Source organism: Dromaius novaehollandiae, chromosome Z, assembly GCF_036370855.1.
Source record: "Dromaius novaehollandiae isolate bDroNov1 chromosome Z, bDroNov1.hap1, whole genome shotgun sequence".
Classification (NCBI taxonomy): Eukaryota; Metazoa; Chordata; class Aves; order Casuariiformes; family Dromaiidae; genus Dromaius; species Dromaius novaehollandiae.
In genome coordinates this window covers 11,080,560-11,098,892 of record NC_088132.1, presented here as the reverse complement: position 1 = coordinate 11,098,892, position 18,333 = coordinate 11,080,560, and positions in this window count along the sequence as shown.

The window sequence follows — 18,333 nt, the reverse complement described above, 5'->3', positions numbered from 1 at the left end:
GTAATTCTGTTTTTCCCCTGTTTACTCCCAACCTATTTATAGACAGCAAATATATCCATTCAGCCTTCGTTTTGCAAAGCTAAACAAAATCCCACCCTTCAGTCACCTGTCCTCAGGCAGGCTTCATTAGCTGTTTTCTGTCTCCATATGTTTCAAGTTTCGGTTCACCCTGTTTTGAGATTGTTGGCCAAACCGGAACACAAGAGTTCACCAGTGCCTTGTGCAAGGGAATTGCCATGTCCTTGTTCTCACTAATAGCATTTCCCTTGATGCGGCTTTCCACAGAGGCCAGAAAAGACTTTTTTTGTGCATGGAGAATCACACATGGGTTAGCTCTGGTGGCATCAGCTGTCTGGGTCAGCAGGGACTCAGCTGCAGCAAGAGCAACACTGACTCTTCCCAGCCCTCTTCCCCTGCTGTGGACAACACTTCTGCATTAGGCAGCTGTTAAAAGGCCTCAGTGTACCTCTGGTGGCCTACAGAATATCTTTTTTGGAAAGGTAGAAGTGATGTGTTACTTAAAGCTAATGCAGTACGAATTTCCAAATACTGAAGTACCCGTATTTTTTAATTTCAATTTCATTTATATCCAGCTGTTACTAACTTTCTACAGGCTATTTTTTACCTTTCCTCCTGTGAAATTTTTCTGCTACTGTCTAACACGGAATTAGGACAAGTGATGGGATTGCTACCTATGTATAACTGGGCCTGTGGGTGTTTGGTGTACATATATGTAAGAGTAATTTGATTAATGACTCATGCTTACTGCCCTCATCTTTTAATATGTGATCGTGTCGCCTTGAGCAGATGGAGCTCAGCATGTATACATACAGTTTGGGAAAATGATCCACCACCAGTGTAGCAGCCTCATAAAGTGAGTCAAAAAGGTTTATACAAGTATTTCTGTCTCACATCCTACTGGTTTGGTTTGCCATGTCTTACTGGCACATGAGCTACTGTAGCTATTAAGCGTCTCTTCTCTCTTGTATGCAGACTAAGATACTATGCCCAGAAAAGTCCTGAAACAGTCTTATGAGCTGGAGTTGTTCGGAGAGCCTGGGTATATTATCTGTAAGGTGTTTTTAAGATTCTCTTACTCCAAGAAAATACGACATTTCTGTGGGAATTAAGTCTATTTTTATTATGGAAAACATGCCGAGTAGCCTCTAACTTTTATATTATGGCCCTTAATTTGCATATGTATAGGAGATCTCTACAGCAAGATATTCATCTCCATATTATTTGCTCCCTCCTTTGGTTAGAAGAGTACACACTTGATGAGTTCAAAGAAAAGAGTACACACTTGATGAGTTCAATGTGAAAAGTACAAGGCAAGCTTGTCTTCAAAAAAAGAAATGCTGTCCCAAAATTATTTTCCATTCCTTGTGCAGTTTGGTGAGAACTAAGTAATATGCCTCCAATCATGAGAATGGGCAGAAAGCATGACAGCAAAGTAACAGCAATGCCTAAAGTGCTTTGGAAAGCTATTTAACACTTCTCCTCAGACTGTGGTAAGGATGGGAAGGGCTGATTCTAGTCACATAAACAAAAAATTAAAGAGGGGTAACTTCAGAGAGGGAAAATTAAGTGTACCTGAGGAAAACAAACATTGTATACTGTCAAGGTTTTTTTGCTTGTCTTCTATTGGTGGGTAATCTTCTGATTACTATATTATGCTTTCTATCTACAGCTGTGCTTAGCCTTGTTTTGACTTGATTACAATTAACACAGAGATAGAACAGTTCTGAGAGGACTAACAAGTATTTAGGTCATTTTCAGTCTTTTTTTCCCCATTCTCCTGAGTGCATTATTAAGATAGCGAAATTTCTTTGAATACATAAAGGATATTTGGAAATGCATATTTTATCTACATGCTTTCTCTCTACATATAAAATTAACCTGAGTTTGCTGTATTTGTCTTATTTCAAGCTTTATTTATAACGAATTGATCTCTTATTGCATGCCAGTTTCTGATTGTTCTGTTGATTTCAGATACTGCTGTGTTGTTGGCATGTGAACTTAAAGTTAAGCATCATCTTTAGTTTCTTTACCAGGGACCCCTTTTTAGGGGAGGAGAGGGTCAGGAGAGGAGCAGTGGAGGAGACGAGAAGAAGGTGCCTGAGTATGCAGTAATAAAAACTGTTGAGTGTGAAGAAGAACCAGCTACAGTCATATTCCCCTTATAAAAGTTGCAGGCAATATTTAGCTTGAGAGCTGAATTACTATAAAGTTGACATCTTTGACAACATAAACTCATGTATTAATTCAAAGCCAGATTGGCTGACCTGACGGCCAAATTAGTCCTGATGTTATAATTTGTAATTCACTGCTCCCTGCAGACCAATGAAAGGGGATTGGCCCCATTTCTCTTAGGCTTTCCTTGGTCGGAGATTCCTAGCAGTTATGAGATGGGGGCATAATCCCACTTCATCCGTTCAGTGGGAGGTTTCTCCCTTGACTTAAAAGCAAGTTCAAGCTCTACTTGAGGCTAACTGAGAGACATATGTAACCAGGTCTGTCCCAACAGCCGCCAGTTTTATAGGTTGTCACTTCTCCAATGCCCTGTTTTATCTAAGTCCTGGGCCGGAGGCACCGCGTCTTGGCAAAACTTCTAACATTTATTACCAAGATGCTGTCTTCAGCCTTATTACAATCTGGTGCAATTAAAGGATTGGATCCTCCTGTCACTCAGCTCTGTGGGAAGTGTGATATTTCCTCATTTCGCAGTCAGCCTAGTCACTCCTCAGACAGACAGGAAAGAAGGACATATGTTCGGCGCTGGGTGCCCGAGATAGCAGCCAGGGCGCCTGCGAGCTGGGGAGACGGAGGGGCTGGGGTGCGGGCGCTCTGACTGCGCTCTGGATGAGCGGTCCCTCTCCGTGACCCGCGCAGGGGCACACATGCTGTTCGGCATCCGGCAGCACACGTTTTGGGAAGGAGAGCCGAACCTACAGCCCAGCCTGCTGTGGCCATGATTATATTCTTACTCTGGTGTGGAAATCAAGCGCCTAAAAGCTGTTGAGAGTTGCAGCACTGGCTTATTTCCTTCAAGTGCAAGCATTGTCTTTTTGCTTATTTTTCTTTCACTGCTCAGGAGCCCTGCCAAAAATAAGAATGACATAGTGCTAGGTTTCCTTTCTACGGTGCTGTATTTTCTTTTGCAGTCAGTCCAAAGGAAAGGCAGGTTGAGTGAATTATTTCAAGGTTAGGCTTTCCAGTGTTTTCCTTTGTATCTGCTAGTGTGTATCCTCAGGGCAGCTGTAATTGCAAATATTTTTTTGCTTGGGAATACTCCAGAGAGGTAAAATGATGCCAGTGGGCTCCGTGTATGCCAAGGAGAGTCCCAGTGTCTGAATCTCCCTTGCCCTGGTCCTCCTCTGAAAGCTGAGGTGGCTCAGTGCTTGATGGGACCAGGCTCTGCCTGACAAGCATCAGGCTTTGAATCTACTTCTAAATGTCTTCTCCTGGCAGCTGGAATGAAATATATTTGCAATAAGCGATACAGCAACCTTTGGGTGTTTTAGCCAAGGGTTAAAAGAGGATTACTGCAGTGTCGAAGGGTGGGTGCAAACAGCATGCTTCATGCCAGCTGCATACAAATCATAAAATGAAGTTGTGACAGAAAGCAGAGATGGAGCTTTTTTAAGAGAAACAAACCAGAAATTCTTGAAGCCTTATGAGAATCCCAACATTCAGTGTAGCTGGCAGATACAGTTGTCTCCAAGGAGACAAAACTCAATGCTTCAGAGACAATGACCAAGTGATTACGAAACATGTCTTTGGATGTGACTACCATATGTGCATGCAAAACATTTATGACTGCCACTATATGCCTGCAGATCAAAACACATTTGAATGTGTGCCTTTATTGAAGGCTTCAAAATTAATTGCCTTTCAGGATAGAGGCTCATAGTTTTGAAAATCTCAAACCTGTCTTAGAGATTTGATTGCCTTTTTCCTGTCAAGCCTCATAAAAATCCTACTGGCAATTTTTCAAAGATAACTTCTAAAACCTGTAGTTTATGTTGAAGTCTTAATTAAAAAATTATTATCCTGAGCAAAGACCAAGGCTCTTCAGCAGCTTTCCAAGGCTTTTTTGTCCCTTCAGGTAAAAGCAGTGATTAGTATGAGTAGCAGGTATTGAGTTTCATTCAGGTCTTTATATTACCAGATATCTCCTAAACTGAATAATTGCTCAGTGGTGTGCCAGCAGGGTCAAGGACCTGATTTCATAAGTCATCTGCTAACAGACCTCACTTTGGAATAAACTGGTGTTCCTAGCTAGTAACGTACCAGGGAGGCACTGGCCCAGCCTGTGGTGACATGTATCAGCAGAACATTAAATGTTCTGAGTTCTGAGATCATTAAATCTGTTTATTTCCTGAGTATAAAAGTCAGGACATTAACATAAAGATAGCTGGAAATCCTGAGCAGAGCCTCATGTAATATAAACTAGTTTAATTTTATAAAAGGCATAAGAATGGCTGTACTTTGTCCAAGCAAATGCCCACACGAGCCCTCTGTTCTGTTTGATAGTAAGCAGCTGCAGATGCCCAGGAAGTATAAACCCAGGACAAACTTATTATTATCCTCCTTCTAGCATCATCTCCAGATTTCCACAAATCAGTGGAGCTTTACTGATTTCTGCTGGCCCAATATTTGACCCTTCTTTTTATTTTTGCAATTAAAAAGAAAAAAAATAGTTCAGCGACAAGGATGTGCAAATTAAAACAAAACAAAATAACCTTCCTGAGTTCTCTTTTTCAGTTGCCATGTAACCAACTAGAATTAATTTTTGTCAGTTGCTGGTACTATTTTTAAGGCTTGCAACTGCAGAACACATCATTTTCCATAGCAGGCTAAGAATACCTCTAGTCTCTATTTAACTTTAATGCAGATCTAGTCCTGTACAGCCCTGATGTATAGAAATATATTTTATAATGATAATACTTCTGCTTAGAAAATAAGCGGCATTTAAGCAATTTGGTTAATATTGCTCCTGCCATTGTTACACCTTAATTACAACACTGCCTGCTAATAAAATAACACCCTTATCACACCATGCCACAAATTACCATTGGCAGAGCTTCCGTGATGATGCAGCAAATCACAAAACTAAAAACCCAGGTAGTATCCCAACAGGAACTGTTTCTGTTTGCATGCTAGCAGCTTGCACTGTTGGTTGCAATGGGAGTCTAGTTGCTTCTGTAGCTGACTGTTTCCTATTTTTGTGTTCACAGACTTACACTGACCTTTTTTCTCCTTCTGCCCAGCACAAGTTAATCGTGAGGTTAATGGCATTGTGGTGACTGGGGATATGCACCAGATGTCATAGTCTGCCTAACTGCAATTAATTTGCACATGGAGTTTCCAGAAATTAAGTGGCTTCAAATGTCATCAGCCTTTTAACTGTGAAACAAATCTGTGCAGCTCCCTGGGTGTGGAATTCCTGGGTGGTAACATGTATGTTTGACTTGTCACACTGGATCTTTAGGCAATGGGCAAATGACTCCAAATGCACAAAAGTCAGCCAAACCATGTGGTTGGCAGCAGCTGGGAATCGTACCCTTTGTGCATCAGTGGACCCTGTCCTGCAATGCCGTATGGACGTACTTAATTACTTTACATCCAGGCTATTTCCAGCGCTCCATTTACACCATACATGACTGCAAGGTCTGTCGTGGCCTTCAGATACTTATGAAGGACAGATATCTGATCTGGGGAGTTATATTTTTTAAACTTACCCTTCCTTCTTTCTTCTCAAGTTTTTTACGACAATGTGAATCTACTTTTTGGCTTCCTGAAATATCCACTGAATGTATTGGCTACAAGAAACATTAGGTTGCAATTCAATTCTGAGAGTAGAAAGAACAACTTTTTCAAAAAATTATTGCCAGGCAAAATGATGCAAATAACCATGATTTTAGTATGGCTCATGGGTCTATTAGGAAAAAATTTAAAAGAGGAGAGATGAAAAAAAGAGATTAGCTTAGTTTAATTCTACCAGAGCCTCCCTTATGTGAGTGACAAATGGTTGGCAGCAGCTGTTCTAGTTGTTCTCATGATCAGAAGAGCCAGAAACAAAAGCTGAGGCTGAGCCGCTTCCGTCGCAGCACTCTTGGGGCTTCTCGGGGAGTGACTGCGCAGCGGATGGCGAGAAGCCTTGCAGAATCCCCTCCGAGAAAATGACACTTGCAAAATGAATAGGTCCCTGTCTTTCATCTCGGATGTGATCCCTGGTATGGTTCAGGTGTCACAACGATATGTTCAATGTGTGGCTCTTGCGGTGGATGTGTGGGCAGCTGGGGATCTCTGGAGCACTTCCAGGCATGTTTCCTGGGCTGGGGAGAGAGTTTTGAAGCCAGCATAACAGTCTGTGCTGGTTGGAGTCGTTCATCCCAGGTCACTCACTACTGTGGGATGTAGCGTATTATAAGCACATCAGTGGCATTACACACATGCAAGCATTTGATGTGTCATTAGCTGTTTCAAGTGCAAAAAATATTTGCAATTAAGAGATCAGCTTGCTAGGATTTTTCACCAGCAACTCTGTAAGGCTCCCATTCAGAATAATTTTGGCGCTCCAAGCTTTTCTTCAAAATGATCTTTGGTTGCTTAGGCAGTGAAGGAGGATTTAATCAGATCTGTCTGTCTCCATGCTTCTTGATTAACAAAAGTGCCTTTACAGAAGATATGTATTTAAAGTGCTAAAAGCACTAAAGCATCTTTCTGAGAAAAGGCTTAATTTTGCTGGTGAAAATACTTCTGTCTCTGCCTGTAATGCTAAGAAAGGCAACCTCTGGTCTATTTAATTATGAAAAACATTGGTGCAGATTTGAAGTCGGTGTGGATCTGCACCACAGCACCACAGATTACGGTTTATACCTGATGATTCCCAGTCACAGCATGCCTCTGCTCTCACAGCTGGCAGCCGAATAGGCAAAGGCCATCTCCTGCACTTTTGCATGGTCCTGAGGAGAACGCGGGGCTGGTGCAGCTGTTGTGGTGGTGGCATCCAGAGCCAAACTGAAGTGGCAACTGCTGTACACCACTTGCAGACTGGATTGATCTGATTTTCACAGATCATGAGCATCAGTGCTGGTGGAAACACTGAAAATCTAGCCAGTGGATAAGATCTCTGACATATCTAATCACTTTCTTGCCTTGTGTACAGTGGAAGAAAAACAAAGCAGTGAATGTCTTTTGGGGAGTGGAGTTTGGCCACCACATTGTTCATGAAAATTTCACCGAGTCTCTAGCACGGTGGGAGAGGCCAACAGAGCTAGTGAGAGAAAACCGTCTTGCGTATCACCTGGAGATGGCTTGGCGAGGACGTCTGTGAACATTGCCTTCTGCAGTCAGAATTGCTGCTTGCACTACAGCTTCAAGAGCTTTTAAATATTAATGTGACATTACCCGCGTAAAGGTGCCTCCCGGCTGAAGGGATATGATACTATTTTAAGTGGTCTGATGTTGAAGAGAGGAAGTTGGCTGGCTTGTGACACAAGGGCAAGATGGCAGTTTAGTCCGTTTCAGTAGTGTGAGTTCAAGCGTAGGGAACATCAGAGAAGGGCAGTGAATTTCCCCAGCTCTGACCCGCCAGCCTGCTCCTTGCGCGGGCCCCTGCCTGCATGGTTAAAACAGCAGCATGAGTGCTGTCGTCCTTCTTCAGCACTGAGACATTGTTTGTTTTACAGTAGTACTGCAGTGACCACCAGTAAAAAGGAACAGTCATAAGTTCACGGGGCAGGAAGCTGTTTTTGCTCTACAAGCTCACCCTCTAACCTGGCCAGCAGACCAAGCATGGAGAGAAGAGATATGCAGTGTCCGTGCTCTTCTTGCTGGGTCTCCCCATCCCCCTACAGTTAGCACAAAACCAACTGCCTCACCATATATGAAACATAAACTGAAGTAGACTAGCCTTCATTTGTAATGTACAATTGGAAAAGAATTAATTGGAAAGAAAGAACAATTCTCTGTCAGCTTGCTGGATGGTTTGAAAAATAAATATTTACTTTGCATTTACTTAAAACACAAAACATGCAGATCTGCATATGCTTGTTTTGTAAGAGGATCTCTAGTATCTTGTCAGTTTTAATTTATTTGCATGTTTATATAATTGCATTTGGTCTTTTTGTGGGAGACCAAGCTACCCGCCTGTTCTTCCCCCTCTTCCCCCCCCCACCATGGTTACACCCCTACTTACTAATGTTTGCATTATGACAGCAGCTACAGCCTTGACTGTGCTTTGGAGCTGTGCAGGGATTGTGAGGGATGTTGCTAACTCAGAGACACAGCAGGCTGACCTCTGGGGTGAAATAGTGATAAAATGGATCACTGGGAGTCACGGAGCACCTCGGTGGCAGAGGGAAGGGTTGGCATTGAGCACCTCATGGCCTGCTTGGTGCCCTGCCTGGTGGACAGCCCTGTTTCAACCTGGCCTTCCCGCTTTCCCTGCCCTTGAAGGAGGATTTTTCCCCACCTCGGTGGAGGTTGTCTTTGGCGTAAAGATGTGCACTTGGTAGAGAAATGCCTGACAATATGTCCCTTCACTTAGCTGAACAGCTTGTTTCAGTCCCACACCATCACGTCTGGGGCTTATGTGTTATTCTGCATTGCAAACCCAAAAAGCAAATGCTCTCTTTTTGAAAAGGCTGTTGGGAAGAATATGCTTCCCCTTTGACCACCAACTCACCCCTTAGGTTTTTATTTTTCTTCCTTTCTCCTCACTTCTCATCTGGATTTTTACCTTCCACCTCCAGGCAATTTTGTAAAGGTTATAGCACACTAATTTTGTGGTCTTTTTAAAGCAGTCTGAGAGGGAATGCACTTCTGACTACCATTTCATAAACATTAATAGCACATTATGCTGCTTCTGTAAAGCCTAAAATGTAACTGAGTGTTTTGTATAAGCTATTTTGTAATCTCGAACAGATCTAGATCAATAGGGAACATTAAGCAAATCTCTCCCCTTCAAAGTGACATTTTTTACAAAATCCTAGCGATGGTGTCATTCAGCTACAAATTCACTAGCCTTTCAGCATTTAAACAGAGATGCTTTTGTGTTTTCATAGTGCAGTTACACATCAGTCCGAAAGACACGCCATTCAGCAGACAGCACTGAATTAAGTGGCAGGTCATTTGAAAGAAGAGAAATGGCTCTGCCTGGTATGGCCTTGTTCTTGTTTGCTCATTTACTTGGAGCTTTCCATGTGCTTTTTAAAAATTTACTAGTGTGAATTCCAATCGAAAATAAAAGAGATGGGTGCTTACTGCACTCTACTCACACAGGCACAGTCACTTGTTAGGTACTGATTTGCTCATCTTAGTAGAACCTCGTCAAATATTTAGCTAATCTTGTATTTTTGAGGCAGTTGCAGCTGAAACCCCCTTTTTAAAGGGATGTTGCTGTGCTGAAATGTTTTACTGTTTTCCGCCCTTGCTTTGCTCTGCTACAGTAACCAACCATCTCTCTGCTTAACTCTGATTAACTCTGGGAAATTCAAAATGAAATTGAGAGAATAAATGCAGATGTTTAATCACTTAAACCTTAAACCGCCCAAAAATCTCTGCTGAAGGGCATATGTGCAAAGTCAGAGGTGCTGGATCCCCGGGGCTCAGCCCTGCTCTGTCGACCTGGTGCTCGCAGGATCCCCCCTGTTTCACGTGCATCAGTTCTCGGGAAGGGATCGGAGGCGATGGCCACGACGTTTCCCTGACCCCAGGCTCCAGGGATGGCCATGCCCGCTGCCGTCCCCGGGCTGCTGCTGGGCACCTGAGCTGATCCCGTGTCCCTGGGAGCTGCTGAGTCCCTGGTGTCTGAGCACCACACTGCTGGTTTCCTGCTGGCAGAAGGAAGCTTTTGCACGAGAGAAAATTTCAAGGGAAGCCTCCTGCCACTTTCTCCGCTTTGAACAGCTCTTACCACGTCGGCTGGTGTGATCCTGTTACGACCCTGCTCCTGCGTCTCAGCCACGGTAGCTATGTCTTTCCCTGCTGTATTAGTCTGAGCTACACTGACTGTAGCTCACTGATTATTGCAGCTATTTAATCTGCTTAGGGAATAGAAAAGGGAACTAGAGAGTGGAAGATATTTCTTTCCAGAGTATTTGTAAATGTACTTTTCTTACATCTCTATTTTTCTGCCATATGAAATAATAAGGAAGGAGAAGAGAATTCCAGCTTAGGCTGTGATAAAGAGGTATTTGTCTCCTCACCCAATAATATTGATCAGGCTGGAGGCAGAAAGCTTATTAAATTCCATACTGCTGTTCCAAATCAGTGCCACCTGCCACTGGATTAAACCTGATGGATTCCTTTATCCCCATGAGATGCCAGCAGTATATTGGCACCACAGCCTTTTCTCTTGGAACGGCATCACCATGGTGAATGCTTTTTCTTTCCAAAATTGTTTTTTCTGCAGTGAAAATAGGCAAAGGCTCTCCTGTGCTGTAAAGCCATAAGGGTTTAAGTAGAAATTGCCTGAGCCAGTGTAATGAGTATGCAGTCACTTGGAGCAAAATACCGTAACTAAGTAATGCAGCTATTGTGTGCTAAGTGCTAGAGAGCGCTGTCTTGGCCTTGACTGAGCACTGTGAGCACTTCCTTAACTTAAAACTGTGTGTGAAGGTACTGCCAACCCAAAGAAAAGTTTGTTCTGACCTCTGCTAAATCTGCTTTTGAGTATACTGCAGTAGGGGAAAGTAGGTGGGCATCTTACAAAACTTAATATACTGAAATCTTAAACATTGATATGTAAGATTTTTTTCTTCTCTTGTCTGTAAGCACTGGGCTCTGATGTCTACATTGCTTTATCCCTGAGCTGCTAAGGTCTAATGGCTATTTATACTATGTTCTTCCCCAGAGAAGGATGATCATGAGGATATGTCTCCTTAGAGCATCAACCTGGCATAACTCTGCAGTGATGCTGACAGTTCTCTGTAAAAATAGTAATGATCATAGAGCCATATGATATATATGTATTTATATCAGAAATAAATATACTACTCAGAAACACATATATAGTTATATATATAATATGTTATATAAAATATATTATTTATACTTATATATATATATATTTCTGAATAGTATATTTATTAAAAAGAGAAGTTTCAGCTGGGACTGGGGGAATCAAATTAAAGCACTTGCAAAGGTGTGAGCGAAACCTTCCTTGGAAGTGGAAAAGGGTGAGGAAAACCTTTTCCCAACAGCATGCAAATGTTACATTTCTACTCTCCTTTCTTAAAGCACCAACTTTTCAGTAGAGTTTTGTAGGTGACCTGTGTTAAAAAAAAAAAAAAAAAAAGATTCAATGAGAGATAGATATTCAGAAAATTGCTCTTTTTCAGCAAAATTACACTTCTCTTGTATTTTACTCAAAACTGTAAATATCCTGAATCCTTTCTCTATACCTGTCATCTTTCCTCCCTTCTCCCCTCCACTCAATTTTGATCTTTGTTGATGAACCAAAAAGTTCATCAGCCCCCCCCTCCAGTTCTAATTCAGCATTTCTTGACCTGTTTTAATCCACTACCTAGAAAAGCTGAATAGAAAAGAAATGCCCAAGGGAAAAATGCAAAGCCTTGCAGAGGTTAACTTGCAAGCCCTTTTACAATAAAACCCTACGTTATAGTATTAAGAAAGTAAAGGAAGCATTGCTGTAAGCTCTAGCATAAAAGGAGAGCTTATGGAGAGCTTTCTAAAAGCAGGAGATGCTGAAGATCAAGTATTCTGTAAAACCAAGTCCATAATAAGACCATTTCAGATACTGACAGAACTGAGAGTTGCTGGAAAATAGCTGTTTGTGGCACTCCTGGCATTGTCCCCCATTGCATGCACTTTCTCTGCGGCCTTTGCCTGACATCCTGACTTCCAGGAGTGCAGGGTCTCTGCTTCCTTGGCTGCCTTGGCTGCTTTGCTATAGGCATTGTCCTCTAGTCTGACCCCGATTCAAAGGGATCTGTGGTTAAAAAGAAGCCTCACTGAAGACTTCAGGGCCTTCAGGTTCCAGACTCTGTTTTCTCTCTTTTGCCATCATCTTGTTCAAGCTGACAAAAGAAGCTCCTAAAGTCTCAGGACTCATTGGAAACGTGTGCTGGTGTTCCTGGAGAGGTTCTTCCTCTGGTGCTTCCATCTCACAGGAAATTTTCAAAACTTTGCTTGGGTTCAGAACAAAAGCAAAATCCAAGCTTCAGATCTCCTGTGAGCCAGGAATATCAAGTTCCAGACAGTTCTGTTTAACATCCTGTATCTCGGAAAGGGAAGTGAGACTGTTTTCCCGGTGAACAGGTTTGCTGATTCCTCTGTGCCCCAAAGCTGTCTCCACCACTGCAAAACGGCCACACAAACACAATAATATTTCCCCTCAGTTTGTGCAGAATTGAATTACCAAGAAAAGTTCAGAACAAGGAAGAGTCTAACATTGTATTTGTAAATGCAGACTCCTTGTTTCACCTTCTCCCTTCTCTCCCCTCCAGGCTGGAGTGTAATAGAGCCAATATTGGGTCTTATATCTAAGTGGATTTTTTTTTTTAACCAACCACAAGCTCCCACTTACTCTTGAATGCAATTCCATGAATTTTTAGGTACACTGTGATCTTTTGGGCTGTGCTGCTAAGCTGCTGGAGGGAGCTAAGTAACACCACGGATGGTACAGCCTCCTCAAGCTTACAACATTTGCAAAAAGTACTGCCCAGTTTTCGTCTATTGCACGCTATTCGTAGTATCTTTACTCCGGAGTAGCAACCGCCCTGCACCTGCAGCCATTTTCTCATTAGGCAAAACAGAAGAGGCAAGTGAACAGCTATGTCCAGTGTCCTCATGGGTGGTGGGTGGCTCCAGGTGCCTCCTCTTCCCACATGGGAGGCTGGACTGCACCGTGCGGGAGGCAGAAAGAGGGACTGAGCTCTGACTGGTGGCAGCGGGCAGCCCTTCTCCTCCCTGGGTCTGGGGAGTTGGTGGTGCACCCAGGGCTTGGCCATGCTAGCTGGGAACCTGCCTTATCAGGAGGGATGTGCGGAGGAACGAGGCACAATGACCTTGTGTGTTTTGCATTGGCACATTTCACCAAATCGATAAATTGCAGTCACACAGCCCTGCCGTACAGGAGGTGCCTGCAGCATTTTCAATCTATTTTTCATTCCTACACAGGAACTAGCGACCTCACAGTCCTTGCATCTGGGGCGCTCCCTGGGAGAGGATTTAATGCGTGAAATGTAGCTCTGTCACAGCAGGCGGTTGTAGATGGAGGAAATAGTAGAATGGAGTTGCCCGCCAGATGGAAAGCAGTGGAAAGAGCTTAGCTGCTGAGAGAGGGCTGCAGGCAGGCATTCAGAGTGAGAATGAGGACGATGACCAAAGGAATTGCAATTGCCAGCTCTAAAGAGGACACTTCAGTCACGTGAGCGTAAGCTGGAAGGAGACCTGCAATGCAATAGGAAGAGAAGTGAAGAATATGCCGATGCCCTTTAGAAGAAACCAGTTAGCATGCTTAACTGAAAACCAAGTATACAGCCCAATGTATTGTTTAACCTCACCTGGACAGCAAAAAAACTGGCTTTGTGCATAGGTATGGTGCTGAATCCAGTCCTGCTATATTTTCCCCAATATTGTCAAATTTGTGAGCTTTCAAACATGAATCAAATTGCCAAAACATCATGAAGCTGCTTTTAAGATATTGGAAGATTAAGCCAAAAGAAAAGAAGAATATCTAGAGATGACAAGATTTTAATAGCCTTTTAAAGTCTTTAGGGTGTAGTCTAGTTGAGTTTTCAAACTATTTCAAAATAATTATAAGGAATAGAAAAAATGACTTTCTTTACGTTCATAAAAGAGAGAATAAAAGGAAGCCTGACTGGTTCAAAAAAAACATGTTAAAAAAAAATAAAGAACTAATATAATTCATCTCTGAGAATGCAATTGTGAGGATACTTTTGGCTGGTAGAATATGAACGATCATATGTTGAGAAAAAAACAAAAATTTGCTTTCACCTCTTCTAAACACTCAAGAAAGTTGTGGTTTTGCTGTCAATATCTTTTGCAGTTATGAAAATCATGACTTTTCACAGATTTTTGACCACTGATTAACCCCTAACACCCATCAGAACCACACCAAATTTATTTCTTGTAAGCCCTCCTTGCTACAGTTTTTCCACACAGTGTCATGGAGCTTCATATGCTCTTTTACCTGTTTAATTATATTTATTTATATTGATTCATGCGCCTTGTATTATCAGAAAAAAATTATTGGATGTCAAACAATATTATTAATTAAACCATTCATTTAGCAGTTGGTATTCTGGATTGTTGAAATGTCTTGGCTACATAAAAGCCTCAGATGAGTGTCAAACATCATCATTGTCCTACAAGAGAAAAAACTCATGCATTGAAAGAAAACCAAAGCCCAAAGAATAAGCAGGAAAATGCCGTCTTCTCCTATGACACACTTCATAGAGCTTTTGAATGTGCCCAAGTGATTTAGGATCCTAAACATCACTTTCAGAATGAGAGGCTGAAGTTAAGGACATTTTGACAGGTGAAATGTGAAGCATAAACATGAGCATAGGTAACACATTCAGATGACCAGACAATGTAGGAAAGCTTTTCCTGACTCATCCAAGGGTAAACCAGCCTCTGGTTATTAGCTGTTTTTTCTGGATTTTTGCACCTTTTATAAACTGAGGCAGCAGGGCTTGCAAAAAGTCAAACCACCTATCTGTCCGCAACATCCATGCATCTAGCAAGTCTGGAATTAGAGTCGCTTAGATGTGAATTAGCCCACACAGTGCTTATGAGCCTTGTAATGTTTTCTGGAAGTCCCACCACATAAAATAAACTAAGAAGGAAAGAAATAAAATAAAAAAGAAAAAGTGCATCTTTTCCAAGTATTTTATTTTATTTTGTTTTAACTCCTACCAGAGATCTAATTCTAGTGCAGATTATTATTAGTGACCCTATTGCTTAAATAGCTTAAATAAATCTGCTTATTTACTCAGCCAGCCCCTGGCCATTGTATTGATCTTACTGTGTGGTAGCTACCTAATTCTGTTCTCATTATTTTTCATAGTCACGATGTTGGCCATTGCTATGCTGCTTCAGGATTTTACATCCGGATGCCCCAATAATTTTTCTTCTTAGATGCATGATATTATTATATCCATGCAACCACTGGTATTTCAGAAAGCCAGGGTGGGTTAGCCCTCCAAATGTGCCTTCAGTCAGAATCAAGTAGTGCAAAGTCCCTGTGCCACCTCCTGCTTTCTACTAGGCAAAGTTCATGCCTGGGAATGTGGTTTACAGGCTTCCTTTTTTATGTGGACTGGTTGGCTGAGGTCCACTTGTGACCTCAGGTTAAGCCAAACTTGGGAAAGGAGCATTTTGAACAGTCTGAGCTGTCAATCATTGAAATACATGCGTGGACAAAACTTTTGTAATATTCCTGAGGGGTCTGTCGGGCTTACTGCTGTCTTGCCTGTGAGGCAAAGACAGCTCACTACCTGGTCCTCATCCAGGCCAGCTCTGGAATGGGAAAGAAACAGACACCTTGAAAAAGAAAAGAGCTTTTTCAGAAATAGTTTCCTTGGTAGAAAGGAATTCTTTTGTTAATTAGTGTGTCCGATAAAGACCGACATCATCGGAGAAGACAGAAGGGCAACCTGCACACTGAAGGCATGTTGATGAGCTGCTGGCCATAAGGGTTAGTGCGAGAACTTGTGGGCTCATGTGGCTGTTGTACCCTGGTCTGGAAGCAGATCTTCACCAGTGTAAGAAAACACAAATATACCCTGTTATTCTAATAATGCAAGGGGATAATAATTATATTGTCATTTCTGGGGTGGGTAGAAGCTCCACGGAGATATGAAAGACCAAGATATAGACTCAAAAAATTAGCCTGAGGCTTCTGAGTCTTGATCTTCCCGTAAAAGTCTTTTGCATTCATACTCTTGAGCCAAAGATCTGTTAAAATTCAGAGGTAACATACATCTGCTTGTCAATTGGTTGGAGCCATAATTCTCAGATTCCAAGGGAGCTAGCATCTTGAGCTTTTTTAAAACAGGGAAATCAAACCTTAGCTAGTGTAAAAACCCCAGTGAAAGAAAGAGTGAAAAAGACCTTTGTGCCACTTTTTTTGGGGGGGAAAGGTCATTTTTATCAGATTTTGCTCATTTCATGTGGAGAAATGAAGGTCATCTGAGATCATGAGTTCTATTTATCATGTTTTTGTCAAGAAAATTGTTCTGGGGAATGATTGCTTTGCAACCACCGACACTGACAATAGCATCTCCTCTGAGAATGAGCTTTTACAAGCTATGAGACTTGTATGAGACTATAAGAGACTAAGAGAGCACAGGTGGCTTGCAGTAATACACGTGTAGTATAAGCTGTATGCAACATGAGAGTGTCATTAGTGCCACTGATGGAGCATGATTTTTTAGAGCATATGCCTTCTGTTTGCATCAAACAGTTTTGTTGAAAACCTTAAACGTAATATGAGCAAAGAAGCTTTGCATTTTTCCTGATTAACTCATTCTTGAACTTGTTCAAGATTCATCATGCTTGGAGCCACAAATCCTACAGAAATTGGCTCTGGGTCTTCTTCTAGCCTTGTAGGATTCTGTCTGAGCCCTGCTACACCATTAGGATCTCAGTCTTAGTAAGAAAGCACTCAAGCTTGGCTCTTAATTCACCAAGACACCAGCATACACAGTCAAACTGGAATGCATGCCAGAATCTGGTAAGGAATCACAAAAGCACATGTTTCTATGATGGACCTGGCATGGCAAAGCCATTGTGAAGTACTTGTCCTTGAGTAAGTCTGTTCTGTCAGATGTTTTCCAAACAGCAACCAGAAATACACAACTTTGAAATAATTCTTTCACAGACACAATTTTTTTTTGTTTTGTTTTCCTTGGCTTTTTTCACACAGGAGGTCTCAGAATGGCCCATAACACCCCAACTTTTCCCGCAGTATTTTCTCTTTTTTGTGTCTATCATGTTCAGCAAAACCTGATGTGGCTGTTCAGTCCTTAAGGCTTGCTGGACTCTAAAACTTCCTGATGGCTTCAACCCTGCGTTTCTGCCCAGTATGGGGATCTTGGGGGGACATAGTTGCACCGCGTTGCAAGGAGTGCAGGAACGTCTTCCCCCTGCCGCTTGTTGCAGAAGGAGAACTCCTGCGAAAGATATTTTCAGTAACCTTTGAGTTACTCAGCTAAAAGTTTTGCTCACATCAGATTCAGGAACAAGTGAAGTTTATGACAACTTGAGTGCAAACCAACTGCTGTATAATCAAGGAATACAAGAGGTATTGATTATCTCTTCTGCCAGATGCAGAAACTGACTTTTAAAGGGTCAAAATCAGGCTAAGCAGGATTTGGTTAGGTATCTCAGATAACTTGTCTGGAAACTCTTGTCATGTGCTGGTCATATAACACGGACCACTACTCTCTCCACATCTATTTCATTAACTGGAAATACAAGTCTGAGGGTCACATGTTGACCCAAATAACCAAGGTATTTATATTTTCTTTGCCAGTATTACAAAGATCTCACTCTTCAGAAAGAATAGACAGGCTGACAACCGAACAATGTGATAAAACATCTTAGTGCTTTATCACATGCATCTCCAAGTTCTTTTCTGGAGCTGTTTCTTGCTGCTTTTTAGGTGGCTTACCCTCTCTCTCCTTAATTTTCTTTCAGTGAAACCTCTAACGCTTGAATAGCTATGAGTGAACTTCTGTGTATGTGTATACTTTTACCTTGCCAATTTAAGCAGTGTGTGTGTGTGTGCTGCTTAAAGCTCATGCTTTATTGAATAGGGGACTAGAGAGCTAACTATCATGCTAATAGTGATAGCTGCATGGTAGTGAGACTGTCTGAGTCAACAAATACAAGTAAAGAGTTGTTGACAACTTTTGCAGCTATAGTTCACTTTTGGGGTTAACATTAGACCTGATTTTCTTCCAAAGCCACTAGTAAATTAAGAAATGGTGGGATTGATTAAAAAAAACCCCTATACTGCCTCATAAAAGGAATTAAACGCTCTTGGGGCTTTTTGAAAACACACTTCTTTCTGATATTTAATTTCCCCATTGAGCTTTTCTGCATTACGTTTGCTAAGGTCACGCAGTTCTACAGTTTTATAGGTAATCCCTGTCAGAGCAATATGTGAATGTATGTAAAAAACTGATAAAAAAAGTGATAAAAATCAGTTCTTGCACTTCTTCAGGGATAAAATAAAGCTAACTACGTGCAATTCAGAAAGCCTTCTTTGTTATATATACATCTTTATAGCAAAGATTTAAAAAGATCTAAAACAATTTTAGCAGACAC